This window comes from Schistocerca cancellata, unplaced genomic scaffold (assembly GCF_023864275.1).
Source record: "Schistocerca cancellata isolate TAMUIC-IGC-003103 unplaced genomic scaffold, iqSchCanc2.1 HiC_scaffold_639, whole genome shotgun sequence".
In the NCBI taxonomy this organism is placed as follows: domain Eukaryota; kingdom Metazoa; phylum Arthropoda; class Insecta; order Orthoptera; family Acrididae; genus Schistocerca; species Schistocerca cancellata.
This window is the reverse complement of record NW_026046650.1, coordinates 42434-57457: the sequence shown is the minus strand read 5'-3', so window position 1 is coordinate 57457 and position 15024 is coordinate 42434. Positions and strand designations below refer to the sequence as shown.

The following is a 15024-nucleotide window of genomic DNA, read 5'->3' as shown; positions in this document are numbered from 1 at the left end:
TCTTTGCTCGTGAGATTAGAAAAACAGTCCTCTGGGCCGGATTTGAACCAGCGACCTATGGATAACTGTGAATCCTCCACTACAGTCCACCGCTCTACCAACTGAGCTACCAGAGGCTCTGCTTACTTTGTTATTCGTACTGATTGCTTTAGCTCCGTCCCTGTCTTTCGTTTCCACACACAGCTACTCAGCGCGGCCATATAGACGCACAGAAATGCAGCCATCGGCTGCAACTGCAAACATTGCCCAGATTAAGTTTTATAATGCTCGATCGTATCAATTAGGTTAAAAAATGCAAGTAGGAAGTGTCTGAATTATGTCAGAGTACTGCTAAGTGTATTTACGAGTCCCATGCTCCTGTCTGGTTCCATGGTGTAACGGTTAGCACTCTGGACTCTGAATCCAGCGATCCGAGTTCGAATCTCGGTGGAACCTTCGTTTAGTCTAAATTTTCTGTAATAAGCGTTTCTCGCCGAGGAAGTAGCAGTGATAGGCTCAGGGATTTAGTTCCTACGTTTGTGTAAATAACGAGACGTCTATGAAACGGCTGAATATTGGTGCGACTATGTGACCTATATAGCACATTAAACGAGTAATGCCTGTAAGAGCAAGCAATTTTAAGATAATTCGAAGATTTATCATTAACCTACGGAGGCTAAGAATCCCATGATTATCAACTAGCTATTACAAGCTGAGCAAATGAATTTCCTTTAAAATAGGTTTAAAACATAGGGAGGTTCTGACCGAGTGGGCATGCTCTGGAGCCTCTTTGCTCGTGAGATTAGAAAAACAGTCCTCTGGGCCGGATTTGAACCAGCGACCTATGGATAACTGTGAATCCTCCACTACAGTCCACCGCTCTACCAACTGAGCTACCAGAGGCTCTGCTTACTTTGTTATTCGTACTGATTGCTTTAGCTCCGTCCCTGTCTTTCGTTTCCACACACAGCTACTCAGCGCGGCCATATAGACGCACAGAAATGCAGCCATCGGCTGCAACTGCAAACATTGCCCAGATTAAGTTTTATAATGCTCGATCGTATCAATTAGGTTAAAAAATGCAAGTAGGAAGTGTCTGAATTATGTCAGAGTACTGCTAAGTGTATTTACGAGTCCCATGCTCCTGTCTGGTTCCATGGTGTAACGGTTAGCACTCTGGACTCTGAATCCAGCGATCCGAGTTCGAATCTCGGTGGAACCTTCGTTTAGTCTAAATTTTCTGTAATAAGCGTTTCTCGCCGAGGAAGTAGCAGTGATAGGCTCAGGGATTTAGTTCCTACGTTTGTGTAAATAACGAGACGTCTATGAAACGGCTGAATATTGGTGCGACTATGTGACCTATATAGCACATTAAACGAGTAATGCCTGTAAGAGCAAGCAATTTTAAGATAATTCGAAGAATTATCATTAACCTACGGAGGCTAAGAATCCCATGATTATCAACTAGCTATTACAAGCTGAGCAAATGAATTTCCTTTAAAATAGGTTTAAAACATAGGGAGGTTCTGACCGAGTGGGCATGCTCTGGAGCCTCTTTGCTCGTGAGATTAGAAAAACAGTCCTCTGGGCCGGATTTGAACCAGCGACCTATGGATAACTGTGAATCCTCCACTACAGTCCACCGCTCTACCAACTGAGCTACCAGAGGCTCTGCTTACTTTGTTATTCGTACTGATTGCTTTAGCTCCGTCCCTGTCTTTCGTTTCCACACACAGCTACTCAGCGCGGCCATATAGACGCACAGAAATGCAGCCATCGGCTGCAACTGCAAACATTGCCCAGATTAAGTTTTATAATGCTCGATCGTATCAATTAGGTTAAAAAATGCAAGTAGGAAGTGTCTGAATTATGTCAGAGTACTGCTAAGTGTATTTACGAGTCCCATGCTCCTGTCTGGTTCCATGGTGTAACGGTTAGCACTCTGGACTCTGAATCCAGCGATCCGAGTTCGAATCTCGGTGGAACCTTCGTTTAGTCTAAATTTTCTGTAATAAGCGTTTCTCGCCGAGGAAGTAGCAGTGATAGGCTCAGGGATTTAGTTCCTACGTTTGTGTAAATAACGAGACGTCTATGAAACGGCTGAATATTGGTGCGACTATGTGACCTATATAGCACATTAAACGAGTAATGCCTGTAAGAGCAAGCAATTTTAAGATAATTCGAAGATTTATCATTAACCTACGGAGGCTAAGAATCCCATGATTATCAACTAGCTATTACAAGCTGAGCAAATGAATTTCCTTTAAAATAGGTTTAAAACATAGGGAGGTTCTGACCGAGTGGGCATGCTCTGGAGCCTCTTTGCTCGTGAGATTAGAAAAACAGTCCTCTGGGCCGGATTTGAACCAGCGACCTATGGATAACTGTGAATCCTCCACTACAGTCCACCGCTCTACCAACTGAGCTACCAGAGGCTCTGCTTACTTTGTTATTCGTACTGATTGCTTTAGCTCCGTCCCTGTCTTTCGTTTCCACACACAGCTACTCAGCGCGGCCATATAGACGCACAGAAATGCAGCCATCGGCTGCAACTGCAAACATTGCCCAGATTAAGTTTTATAATGCTCGATCGTATCAATTAGGTTAAAAAATGCAAGTAGGAAGTGTCTGAATTATGTCAGAGTACTGCTAAGTGTATTTACGAGTCCCATGCTCCTGTCTGGTTCCATGGTGTAACGGTTAGCACTCTGGACTCTGAATCCAGCGATCCGAGTTCGAATCTCGGTGGAACCTTCGTTTAGTCTAAATTTTCTGTAATAAGCGTTTCTCGCCGAGGAAGTAGCAGTGATAGGCTCAGGGATTTAGTTCCTACGTTTGTGTAAATAACGAGACGTCTATGAAACGGCTGAATATTGGTGCGACTATGTGACCTATATAGCACATTAAACGAGTAATGCCTGTAAGAGCAAGCAATTTTAAGATAATTCGAAGATTTATCATTAACCTACGGAGGCTAAGAATCCCATGATTATCAACTAGCTATTACAAGCTGAGCAAATGAATTTCCTTTAAAATAGGTTTAAAACATAGGGAGGTTCTGACCGAGTGGGCATGCTCTGGAGCCTCTTTGCTCGTGAGATTAGAAAAACAGTCCTCTGGGCCGGATTTGAACCAGCGACCTATGGATAACTGTGAATCCTCCACTACAGTCCACCGCTCTACCAACTGAGCTACCAGAGGCTCTGCTTACTTTGTTATTCGTACTGATTGCTTTAGCTCCGTCCCTGTCTTTCGTTTCCACACACAGCTACTCAGCGCGGCCATATAGACGCACAGAAATGCAGCCATCGGCTGCAACTGCAAACATTGCCCAGATTAAGTTTTATAATGCTCGATCGTATCAATTAGGTTAAAAAATGCAAGTAGGAAGTGTCTGAATTATGTCAGAGTACTGCTAAGTGTATTTACGAGTCCCATGCTCCTGTCTGGTTCCATGGTGTAACGGTTAGCACTCTGGACTCTGAATCCAGCGATCCGAGTTCGAATCTCGGTGGAACCTTCGTTTAGTCTAAATTTTCTGTAATAAGCGTTTCTCGCCGAGGAAGTAGCAGTGATAGGCTCAGGGATTTAGTTCCTACGTTTGTGTAAATAACGAGACGTCTATGAAACGGCTGAATATTGGTGCGACTATGTGACCTATATAGCACATTAAACGAGTAATGCCTGTAAGAGCAAGCAATTTTAAGATAATTCGAAGATTTATCATTAACCTACGGAGGCTAAGAATCCCATGATTATCAACTAGCTATTACAAGCTGAGCAAATGAATTTCCTTTAAAATAGGTTTAAAACATAGGGAGGTTCTGACCGAGTGGGCATGCTCTGGAGCCTCTTTGCTCGTGAGATTAGAAAAACAGTCCTCTGGGCCGGATTTGAACCAGCGACCTATGGATAACTGTGAATCCTCCACTACAGTCCACCGCTCTACCAACTGAGCTACCAGAGGCTCTGCTTACTTTGTTATTCGTACTGATTGCTTTAGCTCCGTCCCTGTCTTTCGTTTCCACACACAGCTACTCAGCGCGGCCATATAGACGCACAGAAATGCAGCCATCGGCTGCAACTGCAAACATTGCCCAGATTAAGTTTTATAATGCTCGATCGTATCAATTAGGTTAAAAAATGCAAGTAGGAAGTGTCTGAATTATGTCAGAGTACTGCTAAGTGTATTTACGAGTCCCATGCTCCTGTCTGGTTCCATGGTGTAACGGTTAGCACTCTGGACTCTGAATCCAGCGATCCGAGTTCGAATCTCGGTGGAACCTTCGTTTAGTCTAAATTTTCTGTAATAAGCGTTTCTCGCCGAGGAAGTAGCAGTGATAGGCTCAGGGATTTAGTTCCTACGTTTGTGTAAATAACGAGACGTCTATGAAACGGCTGAATATTGGTGCGACTATGTGACCTATATAGCACATTAAACGAGTAATGCCTGTAAGAGCAAGCAATTTTAAGATAATTCGAAGATTTATCATTAACCTACGGAGGCTAAGAATCCCATGATTATCAACTAGCTATTACAAGCTGAGCAAATGAATTTCCTTTAAAATAGGTTTAAAACATAGGGAGGTTCTGACCGAGTGGGCATGCTCTGGAGCCTCTTTGCTCGTGAGATTAGAAAAACAGTCCTCTGCGCCGGATTTGAACCAGCGACCTATGGATAACTGTGAATCCTCCACTACAGTCCACCGCTCTACCAACTGAGCTACCAGAGGCTCTGCTTACTTTGTTATTCGTACTGATTGCTTTAGCTCCGTCCCTGTCTTTCGTTTCCACACACAGCTACTCAGCGCGGCCATATAGACGCACAGAAATGCAGCCATCGGCTGCAACTGCAAACATTGCCCAGATTAAGTTTTATAATGCTCGATCGTATCAATTAGGTTAAAAAATGCAAGTAGGAAGTGTCTGAATTATGTCAGAGTACTGCTAAGTGTATTTACGAGTCCCATGCTCCTGTCTGGTTCCATGGTGTAACGGTTAGCACTCTGGACTCTGAATCCAGCGATCCGAGTTCGAATCTCGGTGGAACCTTCGTTTAGTCTAAATTTTCTGTAATAAGCGTTTCTCGCCGAGGAAGTAGCAGTGATAGGCTCAGGGATTTAGTTCCTACGTTTGTGTAAATAACGAGACGTCTATGAAACGGCTGAATATTGGTGCGACTATGTGACCTATATAGCACATTAAACGAGTAATGCCTGTAAGAGCAAGCAATTTTAAGATAATTCGAAGATTTATCATTAACCTACGGAGGCTAAGAATCCCATGATTATCAACTAGCTATTACAAGCTGAGCAAATGAATTTCCTTTAAAATAGGTTTAAAACATAGGGAGGTTCTGACCGAGTGGGCATGCTCTGGAGCCTCTTTGCTCGTGAGATTAGAAAAACAGTCCTCTGGGCCGGATTTGAACCAGCGACCTATGGATAACTGTGAATCCTCCACTACAGTCCACCGCTCTACCAACTGAGCTACCAGAGGCTCTGCTTACTTTGTTATTCGTACTGATTGCTTTAGCTCCGTCCCTGTCTTTCGTTTCCACACACAGCTACTCAGCGCGGCCATATAGACGCACAGAAATGCAGCCATCGGCTGCAACTGCAAACATTGCCCAGATTAAGTTTTATAATGCTCGATCGTATCAATTAGGTTAAAAAATGCAAGTAGGAAGTGTCTGAATTATGTCAGAGTACTGCTAAGTGTATTTACGAGTCCCATGCTCCTGTCTGGTTCCATGGTGTAACGGTTAGCACTCTGGACTCTGAATCCAGCGATCCGAGTTCGAATCTCGGTGGAACCTTCGTTTAGTCTAAATTTTCTGTAATAAGCGTTTCTCGCCGAGGAAGTAGCAGTGATAGGCTCAGGGATTTAGTTCCTACGTTTGTGTAAATAACGAGACGTCTATGAAACGGCTGAATATTGGTGCGACTATGTGACCTATATAGCACATTAAACGAGTAATGCCTGTAAGAGCAAGCAATTTTAAGATAATTCGAAGATTTATCATTAACCTACGGAGGCTAAGAATCCCATGATTATCAACTAGCTATTACAAGCTGAGCAAATGAATTTCCTTTAAAATAGGTTTAAAACATAGGGAGGTTCTGACCGAGTGGGCATGCTCTGGAGCCTCTTTGCTCGTGAGATTAGAAAAACAGTCCTCTGGGCCGGATTTGAACCAGCGACCTATGGATAACTGTGAATCCTCCACTACAGTCCACCGCTCTACCAACTGAGCTACCAGAGGCTCTGCTTACTTTGTTATTCGTACTGATTGCTTTAGCTCCGTCCCTGTCTTTCGTTTCCACACACAGCTACTCAGCGCGGCCATATAGACGCACAGAAATGCAGCCATCGGCTGCAACTGCAAACATTGCCCAGATTAAGTTTTATAATGCTCGATCGTATCAATTAGGTTAAAAAATGCAAGTAGGAAGTGTCTGAATTATGTCAGAGTACTGCTAAGTGTATTTACGAGTCCCATGCTCCTGTCTGGTTCCATGGTGTAACGGTTAGCACTCTGGACTCTGAATCCAGCGATCCGAGTTCGAATCTCGGTGGAACCTTCGTTTAGTCTAAATTTTCTGTAATAAGCGTTTCTCGCCGAGGAAGTAGCAGTGATAGGCTCAGGGATTTAGTTCCTACGTTTGTGTAAATAACGAGACGTCTATGAAACGGCTGAATATTGGTGCGACTATGTGACCTATATAGCACATTAAACGAGTAATGCCTGTAAGAGCAAGCAATTTTAAGATAATTCGAAGATTTATCATTAACCTACGGAGGCTAAGAATCCCATGATTATCAACTAGCTATTACAAGCTGAGCAAATGAATTTCCTTTAAAATAGGTTTAAAACATAGGGAGGTTCTGACCGAGTGGGCATGCTCTGGAGCCTCTTTGCTCGTGAGATTAGAAAAACAGTCCTCTGGGCCGGATTTGAACCAGCGACCTATGGATAACTGTGAATCCTCCACTACAGTCCACCGCTCTACCAACTGAGCTACCAGAGGCTCTGCTTACTTTGTTATTCGTACTGATTGCTTTAGCTCCGTCCCTGTCTTTCGTTTCCACACACAGCTACTCAGCGCGGCCATATAGACGCACAGAAATGCAGCCATCGGCTGCAACTGCAAACATTGCCCAGATTAAGTTTTATAATGCTCGATCGTATCAATTAGGTTAAAAAATGCAAGTAGGAAGTGTCTGAATTATGTCAGAGTACTGCTAAGTGTATTTACGAGTCCCATGCTCCTGTCTGGTTCCATGGTGTAACGGTTAGCACTCTGGACTCTGAATCCAGCGATCCGAGTTCGAATCTCGGTGGAACCTTCGTTTAGTCTAAATTTTCTGTAATAAGCGTTTCTCGCCGAGGAAGTAGCAGTGATAGGCTCAGGGATTTAGTTCCTACGTTTGTGTAAATAACGAGACGTCTATGAAACGGCTGAATATTGGTGCGACTATGTGACCTATATAGCACATTAAACGAGTAATGCCTGTAAGAGCAAGCAATTTTAAGATAATTCGAAGATTTATCATTAACCTACGGAGGCTAAGAATCCCATGATTATCAACTAGCTATTACAAGCTGAGCAAATGAATTTCCTTTAAAATAGGTTTAAAACATAGGGAGGTTCTGACCGAGTGGGCATGCTCTGGAGCCTCTTTGCTCGTGAGATTAGAAAAACAGTCCTCTGGGCCGGATTTGAACCAGCGACCTATGGATAACTGTGAGTCCTCCACTACAGTCCACCGCTCTACCAACTGAGCTACCAGAGGCTCTGCTTACTTTGTTATTCGTACTGATTGCTTTAGCTCCGTCCCTGTCTTTCGTTTCCACACACAGCTACTCAGCGCGGCCATATAGACGCACAGAAATGCAGCCATCGGCTGCAACTGCAAACATTGCCCAGATTAAGTTTTATAATGCTCGATCGTATCAATTAGGTTAAAAAATGCAAGTAGGAAGTGTCTGAATTATGTCAGAGTACTGCTAAGTGTATTTACGAGTCCCATGCTCCTGTCTGGTTCCATGGTGTAACGGTTAGCACTCTGGACTCTGAATCCAGCGATCCGAGTTCGAATCTCGGTGGAACCTTCGTTTAGTCTAAATTTTCTGTAATAAGCGTTTCTCGCCGAGGAAGTAGCAGTGATAGGCTCAGGGATTTAGTTCCTACGTTTGTGTAAATAACGAGACGTCTATGAAACGGCTGAATATTGGTGCGACTATGTGACCTATATAGCACATTAAACGAGTAATGCCTGTAAGAGCAAGCAATTTTAAGATAATTCGAAGATTTATCATTAACCTACGGAGGCTAAGAATCCCATGATTATCAACTAGCTATTACAAGCTGAGCAAATGAATTTCCTTTAAAATAGGTTTAAAACATAGGGAGGTTCTGACCGAGTGGGCATGCTCTGGAGCCTCTTTGCTCGTGAGATTAGAAAAACAGTCCTCTGGGCCGGATTTGAACCAGCGACCTATGGATAACTGTGAATCCTCCACTACAGTCCACCGCTCTACCAACTGAGCTACCAGAGGCTCTGCTTACTTTGTTATTCGTACTGATTGCTTTAGCTCCGTCCCTGTCTTTCGTTTCCACACACAGCTACTCAGCGCGGCCATATAGACGCACAGAAATGCAGCCATCGGCTGCAACTGCAAACATTGCCCAGATTAAGTTTTATAATGCTCGATCGTATCAATTAGGTTAAAAAATGCAAGTAGGAAGTGTCTGAATTATGTCAGAGTACTGCTAAGTGTATTTACGAGTCCCATGCTCCTGTCTGGTTCCATGGTGTAACGGTTAGCACTCTGGACTCTGAATCCAGCGATCCGAGTTCGAATCTCGGTGGAACCTTCGTTTAGTCTAAATTTTCTGTAATAAGCGTTTCTCGCCGAGGAAGTAGCAGTGATAGGCTCAGGGATTTAGTTCCTACGTTTGTGTAAATAACGAGACGTCTATGAAACGGCTGAATATTGGTGCGACTATGTGACCTATATAGCACATTAAACGAGTAATGCCTGTAAGAGCAAGCAATTTTAAGATAATTCGAAGATTTATCATTAACCTACGGAGGCTAAGAATCCCATGATTATCAACTAGCTATTACAAGCTGAGCAAATGAATTTCCTTTAAAATAGGTTTAAAACATAGGGAGGTTCTGACCGAGTGGGCATGCTCTGGAGCCTCTTTGCTCGTGAGATTAGAAAAACAGTCCTCTGGGCCGGATTTGAACCAGCGACCTATGGATAACTGTGAATCCTCCACTACAGTCCACCGCTCTACCAACTGAGCTACCAGAGGCTCTGCTTACTTTGTTATTCGTACTGATTGCTTTAGCTCCGTCCCTGTCTTTCGTTTCCACACACAGCTACTCAGCGCGGCCATATAGACGCACAGAAATGCAGCCATCGGCTGCAACTGCAAACATTGCCCAGATTAAGTTTTATAATGCTCGATCGTATCAATTAGGTTAAAAAATGCAAGTAGGAAGTGTCTGAATTATGTCAGAGTACTGCTAAGTGTATTTACGAGTCCCATGCTCCTGTCTGGTTCCATGGTGTAACGGTTAGCACTCTGGACTCTGAATCCAGCGATCCGAGTTCGAATCTCGGTGGAACCTTCGTTTAGTCTAAATTTTCTGTAATAAGCGTTTCTCGCCGAGGAAGTAGCAGTGATAGGCTCAGGGATTTAGTTCCTACGTTTGTGTAAATAACGAGACGTCTATGAAACGGCTGAATATTGGTGCGACTATGTGACCTATATAGCACATTAAACGAGTAATGCCTGTAAGAGCAAGCAATTTTAAGATAATTCGAAGATTTATCATTAACCTACGGAGGCTAAGAATCCCATGATTATCAACTAGCTATTACAAGCTGAGCAAATGAATTTCCTTTAAAATAGGTTTAAAACATAGGGAGGTTCTGACCGAGTGGGCATGCTCTGGAGCCTCTTTGCTCGTGAGATTAGAAAAACAGTCCTCTGGGCCGGATTTGAACCAGCGACCTATGGATAACTGTGAATCCTCCACTACAGTCCACCGCTCTACCAACTGAGCTACCAGAGGCTCTGCTTACTTTGTTATTCGTACTGATTGCTTTAGCTCCGTCCCTGTCTTTCGTTTCCACACACAGCTACTCAGCGCGGCCATATAGACGCACAGAAATGCAGCCATCGGCTGCAACTGCAAACATTGCCCAGATTAAGTTTTATAATGCTCGATCGTATCAATTAGGTTAAAAAATGCAAGTAGGAAGTGTCTGAATTATGTCAGAGTACTGCTAAGTGTATTTACGAGTCCCATGCTCCTGTCTGGTTCCATGGTGTAACGGTTAGCACTCTGGACTCTGAATCCAGCGATCCGAGTTCGAATCTCGGTGGAACCTTCGTTTAGTCTAAATTTTCTGTAATAAGCGTTTCTCGCCGAGGAAGTAGCAGTGATAGGCTCAGGGATTTAGTTCCTACGTTTGTGTAAATAACGAGACGTCTATGAAACGGCTGAATATTGGTGCGACTATGTGACCTATATAGCACATTAAACGAGTAATGCCTGTAAGAGCAAGCAATTTTAAGATAATTCGAAGATTTATCATTAACCTACGGAGGCTAAGAATCCCATGATTATCAACTAGCTATTACAAGCTGAGCAAATGAATTTCCTTTAAAATAGGTTTAAAACATAGGGAGGTTCTGACCGAGTGGGCATGCTCTGGAGCCTCTTTGCTCGTGAGATTAGAAAAACAGTCCTCTGGGCCGGATTTGAACCAGCGACCTATGGATAACTGTGAGTCCTCCACTACAGTCCACCGCTCTACCAACTGAGCTACCAGAGGCTCTGCTTACTTTGTTATTCGTACTGATTGCTTTAGCTCCGTCCCTGTCTTTCGTTTCCACACACAGCTACTCAGCGCGGCCATATAGACGCACAGAAATGCAGCCATCGGCTGCAACTGCAAACATTGCCCAGATTAAGTTTTATAATGCTCGATCGTATCAATTAGGTTAAAAAATGCAAGTAGGAAGTGTCTGAATTATGTCAGAGTACTGCTAAGTGTATTTACGAGTCCCATGCTCCTGTCTGGTTCCATGGTGTAACGGTTAGCACTCTGGACTCTGAATCCAGCGATCCGAGTTCGAATCTCGGTGGAACCTTCGTTTAGTCTAAATTTTCTGTAATAAGCGTTTCTCGCCGAGGAAGTAGCAGTGATAGGCTCAGGGATTTAGTTCCTACGTTTGTGTAAATAACGAGACGTCTATGAAACGGCTGAATATTGGTGCGACTATGTGACCTATATAGCACATTAAACGAGTAATGCCTGTAAGAGCAAGCAATTTTAAGATAATTCGAAGATTTATCATTAACCTACGGAGGCTAAGAATCCCATGATTATCAACTAGCTATTACAAGCTGAGCAAATGAATTTCCTTTAAAATAGGTTTAAAACATAGGGAGGTTCTGACCGAGTGGGCATGCTCTGGAGCCTCTTTGCTCGTGAGATTAGAAAAACAGTCCTCTGGGCCGGATTTGAACCAGCGACCTATGGATAACTGTGAATCCTCCACTACAGTCCACCGCTCTACCAACTGAGCTACCAGAGGCTCTGCTTACTTTGTTATTCGTACTGATTGCTTTAGCTCCGTCCCTGTCTTTCGTTTCCACACACAGCTACTCAGCGCGGCCATATAGACGCACAGAAATGCAGCCATCGGCTGCAACTGCAAACATTGCCCAGATTAAGTTTTATAATGCTCGATCGTATCAATTAGGTTAAAAAATGCAAGTAGGAAGTGTCTGAATTATGTCAGAGTACTGCTAAGTGTATTTACGAGTCCCATGCTCCTGTCTGGTTCCATGGTGTAACGGTTAGCACTCTGGACTCTGAATCCAGCGATCCGAGTTCGAATCTCGGTGGAACCTTCGTTTAGTCTAAATTTTCTGTAATAAGCGTTTCTCGCCGAGGAAGTAGCAGTGATAGGCTCAGGGATTTAGTTCCTACGTTTGTGTAAATAACGAGACGTCTATGAAACGGCTGAATATTGGTGCGACTATGTGACCTATATAGCACATTAAACGAGTAATGCCTGTAAGAGCAAGCAATTTTAAGATAATTCGAAGATTTATCATTAACCTACGGAGGCTAAGAATCCCATGATTATCAACTAGCTATTACAAGCTGAGCAAATGAATTTCCTTTAAAATAGGTTTAAAACATAGGGAGGTTCTGACCGAGTGGGCATGCTCTGGAGCCTCTTTGCTCGTGAGATTAGAAAAACAGTCCTCTGGGCCGGATTTGAACCAGCGACCTATGGATAACTGTGAATCCTCCACTACAGTCCACCGCTCTACCAACTGAGCTACCAGAGGCTCTGCTTACTTTGTTATTCGTACTGATTGCTTTAGCTCCGTCCCTGTCTTTCGTTTCCACACACAGCTACTCAGCGCGGCCATATAGACGCACAGAAATGCAGCCATCGGCTGCAACTGCAAACATTGCCCAGATTAAGTTTTATAATGCTCGATCGTATCAATTAGGTTAAAAAATGCAAGTAGGAAGTGTCTGAATTATGTCAGAGTACTGCTAAGTGTATTTACGAGTCCCATGCTCCTGTCTGGTTCCATGGTGTAACGGTTAGCACTCTGGACTCTGAATCCAGCGATCCGAGTTCGAATCTCGGTGGAACCTTCGTTTAGTCTAAATTTTCTGTAATAAGCGTTTCTCGCCGAGGAAGTAGCAGTGATAGGCTCAGGGATTTAGTTCCTACGTTTGTGTAAATAACGAGACGTCTATGAAACGGCTGAATATTGGTGCGACTATGTGACCTATATAGCACATTAAACGAGTAATGCCTGTAAGAGCAAGCAATTTTAAGATAATTCGAAGATTTATCATTAACCTACGGAGGCTAAGAATCCCATGATTATCAACTAGCTATTACAAGCTGAGCAAATGAATTTCCTTTAAAATAGGTTTAAAACATAGGGAGGTTCTGACCGAGTGGGCATGCTCTGGAGCCTCTTTGCTCGTGAGATTAGAAAAACAGTCCTCTGGGCCGGATTTGAACCAGCGACCTATGGATAACTGTGAATCCTCCACTACAGTCCACCGCTCTACCAACTGAGCTACCAGAGGCTCTGCTTACTTTGTTATTCGTACTGATTGCTTTAGCTCCGTCCCTGTCTTTCGTTTCCACACACAGCTACTCAGCGCGGCCATATAGACGCACAGAAATGCAGCCATCGGCTGCAACTGCAAACATTGCCCAGATTAAGTTTTATAATGCTCGATCGTATCAATTAGGTTAAAAAATGCAAGTAGGAAGTGTCTGAATTATGTCAGAGTACTGCTAAGTGTATTTACGAGTCCCATGCTCCTGTCTGGTTCCATGGTGTAACGGTTAGCACTCTGGACTCTGAATCCAGCGATCCGAGTTCGAATCTCGGTGGAACCTTCGTTTAGTCTAAATTTTCTGTAATAAGCGTTTCTCGCCGAGGAAGTAGCAGTGATAGGCTCAGGGATTTAGTTCCTACGTTTGTGTAAATAACGAGACGTCTATGAAACGGCTGAATATTGGTGCGACTATGTGACCTATATAGCACATTAAACGAGTAATGCCTGTAAGAGCAAGCAATTTTAAGATAATTCGAAGATTTATCATTAACCTACGGAGGCTAAGAATCCCATGATTATCAACTAGCTATTACAAGCTGAGCAAATGAATTTCCTTTAAAATAGGTTTAAAACATAGGGAGGTTCTGACCGAGTGGGCATGCTCTGGAGCCTCTTTGCTCGTGAGATTAGAAAAACAGTCCTCTGGGCCGGATTTGAACCAGCGACCTATGGATAACTGTGAATCCTCCACTACAGTCCACCGCTCTACCAACTGAGCTACCAGAGGCTCTGCTTACTTTGTTATTCGTACTGATTGCTTTAGCTCCGTCCCTGTCTTTCGTTTCCACACACAGCTACTCAGCGCGGCCATATAGACGCACAGAAATGCAGCCATCGGCTGCAACTGCAAACATTGCCCAGATTAAGTTTTATAATGCTCGATCGTATCAATTAGGTTAAAAAATGCAAGTAGGAAGTGTCTGAATTATGTCAGAGTACTGCTAAGTGTATTTACGAGTCCCATGCTCCTGTCTGGTTCCATGGTGTAACGGTTAGCACTCTGGACTCTGAATCCAGCGATCCGAGTTCGAATCTCGGTGGAACCTTCGTTTAGTCTAAATTTTCTGTAATAAGCGTTTCTCGCCGAGGAAGTAGCAGTGATAGGCTCAGGGATTTAGTTCCTACGTTTGTGTAAATAACGAGACGTCTATGAAACGGCTGAATATTGGTGCGACTATGTGACCTATATAGCACATTAAACGAGTAATGCCTGTAAGAGCAAGCAATTTTAAGATAATTCGAAGATTTATCATTAACCTACGGAGGCTAAGAATCCCATGATTATCAACTAGCTATTACAAGCTGAGCAAATGAATTTCCTTTAAAATAGGTTTAAAACATAGGGAGGTTCTGACCGAGTGGGCATGCTCTGGAGCCTCTTTGCTCGTGAGATTAGAAAAACAGTCCTCTGGGCCGGATTTGAACCAGCGACCTATGGATAACTGTGAATCCTCCACTACAGTCCACCGCTCTACCAACTGAGCTACCAGAGGCTCTGCTTACTTTGTTATTCGTACTGATTGCTTTAGCTCCGTCCCTGTCTTTCGTTTCCACACACAGCTACTCAGCGCGGCCATATAGACGCACAGAAATGCAGCCATCGGCTGCAACTGCAAACATTGCCCAGATTAAGTTTTATAATGCTCGATCGTATCAATTAGGTTAAAAAATGCAAGTAGGAAGTGTCTGAATTATGTCAGAGTACTGCTAAGTGTATTTACGAGTCCCATGCTCCTGTCTGGTTCCATGGTGTAACGGTTAGCACTCTGGACTCTGAATCCAGCGATCCGAGTTCGAATCTCGGTGGAACCTTCGTTTAGTCTAAATTTTCTGTAATAAGCGTTTCT

The 15024-nt window shown here is 43.5% G+C and overlaps 40 non-coding genes across 40 annotated transcripts; 20 read left to right on the top strand and 20 right to left on the bottom strand.

Moving 5' to 3' along the window:
* Positions 1–27: 27 nt before the first annotated feature.
* Positions 28–116, bottom strand: Trnay-gua (transfer RNA tyrosine (anticodon GUA)). Its single transcript is given in 2 exon segments — positions 28–63; positions 80–116. It is a non-coding gene; the product is annotated as a tRNA-Tyr (tRNA).
* A 247-nt stretch (positions 117–363) lies between these two features.
* Positions 364–435, top strand: Trnaq-cug (transfer RNA glutamine (anticodon CUG)). The gene has a single exon. It is a non-coding gene; the product is annotated as a tRNA-Gln (tRNA).
* Positions 436–793: 358 nt separating this feature from the next.
* Positions 794–882, bottom strand: Trnay-gua (transfer RNA tyrosine (anticodon GUA)). Its single transcript is given in 2 exon segments — positions 794–829; positions 846–882. It is a non-coding gene; the product is annotated as a tRNA-Tyr (tRNA).
* A 247-nt stretch (positions 883–1129) lies between these two features.
* On the top strand, positions 1130–1201 carry Trnaq-cug (transfer RNA glutamine (anticodon CUG)). Its single transcript has one exon. It is a non-coding gene; the product is annotated as a tRNA-Gln (tRNA).
* Positions 1202–1559: 358 nt separating this feature from the next.
* Trnay-gua (transfer RNA tyrosine (anticodon GUA)) lies at positions 1560–1648 on the bottom strand. The gene is given in 2 exon segments: positions 1560–1595; positions 1612–1648. It is a non-coding gene; the product is annotated as a tRNA-Tyr (tRNA).
* A 247-nt stretch (positions 1649–1895) lies between these two features.
* Trnaq-cug (transfer RNA glutamine (anticodon CUG)) lies at positions 1896–1967 on the top strand. The gene has a single exon. It is a non-coding gene; the product is annotated as a tRNA-Gln (tRNA).
* Positions 1968–2325: 358 nt separating this feature from the next.
* On the bottom strand, positions 2326–2414 carry Trnay-gua (transfer RNA tyrosine (anticodon GUA)). Its single transcript is given in 2 exon segments — positions 2326–2361; positions 2378–2414. It is a non-coding gene; the product is annotated as a tRNA-Tyr (tRNA).
* Positions 2415–2661: 247 nt separating this feature from the next.
* Positions 2662–2733, top strand: Trnaq-cug (transfer RNA glutamine (anticodon CUG)). The gene has a single exon. It is a non-coding gene; the product is annotated as a tRNA-Gln (tRNA).
* Positions 2734–3091: 358 nt separating this feature from the next.
* Positions 3092–3180, bottom strand: Trnay-gua (transfer RNA tyrosine (anticodon GUA)). The gene is given in 2 exon segments: positions 3092–3127; positions 3144–3180. It is a non-coding gene; the product is annotated as a tRNA-Tyr (tRNA).
* A 247-nt stretch (positions 3181–3427) lies between these two features.
* Trnaq-cug (transfer RNA glutamine (anticodon CUG)) lies at positions 3428–3499 on the top strand. The gene has a single exon. It is a non-coding gene; the product is annotated as a tRNA-Gln (tRNA).
* Positions 3500–3857: 358 nt separating this feature from the next.
* On the bottom strand, positions 3858–3946 carry Trnay-gua (transfer RNA tyrosine (anticodon GUA)). Its single transcript is given in 2 exon segments — positions 3858–3893; positions 3910–3946. It is a non-coding gene; the product is annotated as a tRNA-Tyr (tRNA).
* Positions 3947–4193: 247 nt separating this feature from the next.
* On the top strand, positions 4194–4265 carry Trnaq-cug (transfer RNA glutamine (anticodon CUG)). The gene has a single exon. It is a non-coding gene; the product is annotated as a tRNA-Gln (tRNA).
* A 358-nt stretch (positions 4266–4623) lies between these two features.
* Trnay-gua (transfer RNA tyrosine (anticodon GUA)) lies at positions 4624–4712 on the bottom strand. Its single transcript is given in 2 exon segments — positions 4624–4659; positions 4676–4712. It is a non-coding gene; the product is annotated as a tRNA-Tyr (tRNA).
* Positions 4713–4959: 247 nt separating this feature from the next.
* Trnaq-cug (transfer RNA glutamine (anticodon CUG)) lies at positions 4960–5031 on the top strand. The gene has a single exon. It is a non-coding gene; the product is annotated as a tRNA-Gln (tRNA).
* A 358-nt stretch (positions 5032–5389) lies between these two features.
* On the bottom strand, positions 5390–5478 carry Trnay-gua (transfer RNA tyrosine (anticodon GUA)). The gene is given in 2 exon segments: positions 5390–5425; positions 5442–5478. It is a non-coding gene; the product is annotated as a tRNA-Tyr (tRNA).
* A 247-nt stretch (positions 5479–5725) lies between these two features.
* On the top strand, positions 5726–5797 carry Trnaq-cug (transfer RNA glutamine (anticodon CUG)). The gene has a single exon. It is a non-coding gene; the product is annotated as a tRNA-Gln (tRNA).
* A 358-nt stretch (positions 5798–6155) lies between these two features.
* On the bottom strand, positions 6156–6244 carry Trnay-gua (transfer RNA tyrosine (anticodon GUA)). The gene is given in 2 exon segments: positions 6156–6191; positions 6208–6244. It is a non-coding gene; the product is annotated as a tRNA-Tyr (tRNA).
* A 247-nt stretch (positions 6245–6491) lies between these two features.
* Trnaq-cug (transfer RNA glutamine (anticodon CUG)) lies at positions 6492–6563 on the top strand. Its single transcript has one exon. It is a non-coding gene; the product is annotated as a tRNA-Gln (tRNA).
* A 358-nt stretch (positions 6564–6921) lies between these two features.
* Trnay-gua (transfer RNA tyrosine (anticodon GUA)) lies at positions 6922–7010 on the bottom strand. Its single transcript is given in 2 exon segments — positions 6922–6957; positions 6974–7010. It is a non-coding gene; the product is annotated as a tRNA-Tyr (tRNA).
* Positions 7011–7257: 247 nt separating this feature from the next.
* Positions 7258–7329, top strand: Trnaq-cug (transfer RNA glutamine (anticodon CUG)). The gene has a single exon. It is a non-coding gene; the product is annotated as a tRNA-Gln (tRNA).
* A 358-nt stretch (positions 7330–7687) lies between these two features.
* Trnay-gua (transfer RNA tyrosine (anticodon GUA)) lies at positions 7688–7776 on the bottom strand. Its single transcript is given in 2 exon segments — positions 7688–7723; positions 7740–7776. It is a non-coding gene; the product is annotated as a tRNA-Tyr (tRNA).
* Positions 7777–8023: 247 nt separating this feature from the next.
* On the top strand, positions 8024–8095 carry Trnaq-cug (transfer RNA glutamine (anticodon CUG)). The gene has a single exon. It is a non-coding gene; the product is annotated as a tRNA-Gln (tRNA).
* A 358-nt stretch (positions 8096–8453) lies between these two features.
* Trnay-gua (transfer RNA tyrosine (anticodon GUA)) lies at positions 8454–8542 on the bottom strand. Its single transcript is given in 2 exon segments — positions 8454–8489; positions 8506–8542. It is a non-coding gene; the product is annotated as a tRNA-Tyr (tRNA).
* A 247-nt stretch (positions 8543–8789) lies between these two features.
* Trnaq-cug (transfer RNA glutamine (anticodon CUG)) lies at positions 8790–8861 on the top strand. The gene has a single exon. It is a non-coding gene; the product is annotated as a tRNA-Gln (tRNA).
* A 358-nt stretch (positions 8862–9219) lies between these two features.
* On the bottom strand, positions 9220–9308 carry Trnay-gua (transfer RNA tyrosine (anticodon GUA)). The gene is given in 2 exon segments: positions 9220–9255; positions 9272–9308. It is a non-coding gene; the product is annotated as a tRNA-Tyr (tRNA).
* A 247-nt stretch (positions 9309–9555) lies between these two features.
* On the top strand, positions 9556–9627 carry Trnaq-cug (transfer RNA glutamine (anticodon CUG)). The gene has a single exon. It is a non-coding gene; the product is annotated as a tRNA-Gln (tRNA).
* A 358-nt stretch (positions 9628–9985) lies between these two features.
* Trnay-gua (transfer RNA tyrosine (anticodon GUA)) lies at positions 9986–10074 on the bottom strand. Its single transcript is given in 2 exon segments — positions 9986–10021; positions 10038–10074. It is a non-coding gene; the product is annotated as a tRNA-Tyr (tRNA).
* A 247-nt stretch (positions 10075–10321) lies between these two features.
* On the top strand, positions 10322–10393 carry Trnaq-cug (transfer RNA glutamine (anticodon CUG)). Its single transcript has one exon. It is a non-coding gene; the product is annotated as a tRNA-Gln (tRNA).
* Positions 10394–10751: 358 nt separating this feature from the next.
* On the bottom strand, positions 10752–10840 carry Trnay-gua (transfer RNA tyrosine (anticodon GUA)). The gene is given in 2 exon segments: positions 10752–10787; positions 10804–10840. It is a non-coding gene; the product is annotated as a tRNA-Tyr (tRNA).
* A 247-nt stretch (positions 10841–11087) lies between these two features.
* Positions 11088–11159, top strand: Trnaq-cug (transfer RNA glutamine (anticodon CUG)). The gene has a single exon. It is a non-coding gene; the product is annotated as a tRNA-Gln (tRNA).
* A 358-nt stretch (positions 11160–11517) lies between these two features.
* Positions 11518–11606, bottom strand: Trnay-gua (transfer RNA tyrosine (anticodon GUA)). The gene is given in 2 exon segments: positions 11518–11553; positions 11570–11606. It is a non-coding gene; the product is annotated as a tRNA-Tyr (tRNA).
* A 247-nt stretch (positions 11607–11853) lies between these two features.
* Positions 11854–11925, top strand: Trnaq-cug (transfer RNA glutamine (anticodon CUG)). Its single transcript has one exon. It is a non-coding gene; the product is annotated as a tRNA-Gln (tRNA).
* A 358-nt stretch (positions 11926–12283) lies between these two features.
* Trnay-gua (transfer RNA tyrosine (anticodon GUA)) lies at positions 12284–12372 on the bottom strand. The gene is given in 2 exon segments: positions 12284–12319; positions 12336–12372. It is a non-coding gene; the product is annotated as a tRNA-Tyr (tRNA).
* Positions 12373–12619: 247 nt separating this feature from the next.
* Trnaq-cug (transfer RNA glutamine (anticodon CUG)) lies at positions 12620–12691 on the top strand. The gene has a single exon. It is a non-coding gene; the product is annotated as a tRNA-Gln (tRNA).
* Positions 12692–13049: 358 nt separating this feature from the next.
* Trnay-gua (transfer RNA tyrosine (anticodon GUA)) lies at positions 13050–13138 on the bottom strand. Its single transcript is given in 2 exon segments — positions 13050–13085; positions 13102–13138. It is a non-coding gene; the product is annotated as a tRNA-Tyr (tRNA).
* Positions 13139–13385: 247 nt separating this feature from the next.
* Positions 13386–13457, top strand: Trnaq-cug (transfer RNA glutamine (anticodon CUG)). Its single transcript has one exon. It is a non-coding gene; the product is annotated as a tRNA-Gln (tRNA).
* A 358-nt stretch (positions 13458–13815) lies between these two features.
* Trnay-gua (transfer RNA tyrosine (anticodon GUA)) lies at positions 13816–13904 on the bottom strand. The gene is given in 2 exon segments: positions 13816–13851; positions 13868–13904. It is a non-coding gene; the product is annotated as a tRNA-Tyr (tRNA).
* A 247-nt stretch (positions 13905–14151) lies between these two features.
* Trnaq-cug (transfer RNA glutamine (anticodon CUG)) lies at positions 14152–14223 on the top strand. Its single transcript has one exon. It is a non-coding gene; the product is annotated as a tRNA-Gln (tRNA).
* A 358-nt stretch (positions 14224–14581) lies between these two features.
* Positions 14582–14670, bottom strand: Trnay-gua (transfer RNA tyrosine (anticodon GUA)). Its single transcript is given in 2 exon segments — positions 14582–14617; positions 14634–14670. It is a non-coding gene; the product is annotated as a tRNA-Tyr (tRNA).
* A 247-nt stretch (positions 14671–14917) lies between these two features.
* Trnaq-cug (transfer RNA glutamine (anticodon CUG)) lies at positions 14918–14989 on the top strand. Its single transcript has one exon. It is a non-coding gene; the product is annotated as a tRNA-Gln (tRNA).
* Positions 14990–15024: the final 35 nt, after the last annotated feature.